This window comes from Pteropus vampyrus, unplaced genomic scaffold (assembly GCF_000151845.1).
Source record: "Pteropus vampyrus isolate Shadow unplaced genomic scaffold, Pvam_2.0 Scaffold67, whole genome shotgun sequence".
NCBI classification, from domain to species: Eukaryota; Metazoa; Chordata; class Mammalia; order Chiroptera; family Pteropodidae; genus Pteropus; species Pteropus vampyrus.
In genome coordinates, this window is record NW_011888848.1 from 4330205 (window position 1) to 4330927 (window position 723).

The following is a 723-nucleotide window of genomic DNA, read 5'->3' on the forward strand; positions in this document are numbered from 1 at the left end:
TCCTTTTATTATTGTTGTTATTTATTGTTGAGACATGCTTCATTAAACAATCCCTGTCTCATTACTGAAACGACTTAATATGGTTTTGCAAAACTAATGGTTTTCATCAGCATTCATCATTGAATTGTTTTCCACCTACGAAATGGGGTTAGTATTCCAAATGTTGTCTATGCTAGGATAAGGAATCTTATTACCAAAAAGGTACACAGAGAGTTTTTAGGAGGAAACTAATTTAAATCAGTCAGTAAAATAGTCTCTTTAGAGAGTCGTGTGACAATTATAATAATGTACTATCTATCTTTTTATTTAGGAGGTTAAATATCTACTATGTCCTCTGCTATTTGCCAAGCAGAAAGAAATAACACAGGTTTTGGCTTCTGATGGTTAGAATGGGCATTTTTGTGTAGGAAAGAGAACTGAACTTAGACTTAGAGGCTGTGTAGTGCAGCTGGGCTGTACCATCTCTCTGGCCCTCAGTTGCCTCATTAGTAATACAAAAGGAGGGCTGGGTTTGTTTTCTCTAATTTTACTTCAAGATCTGATGGCTTATGATTAACACGTTGTCTACTTGCCATCACAAAAAACATGTTAAAGAAGGAATGAAGAAACATGCAGAATCGGCCCACCAAAAGAGCACTAGAAGGGGTCTAGCATAATAGAAAGAGAACTCAACTGGGAATGAGAAGATTATTCCATCTCTAGCTTTGTCAACAAAAAGCTTTG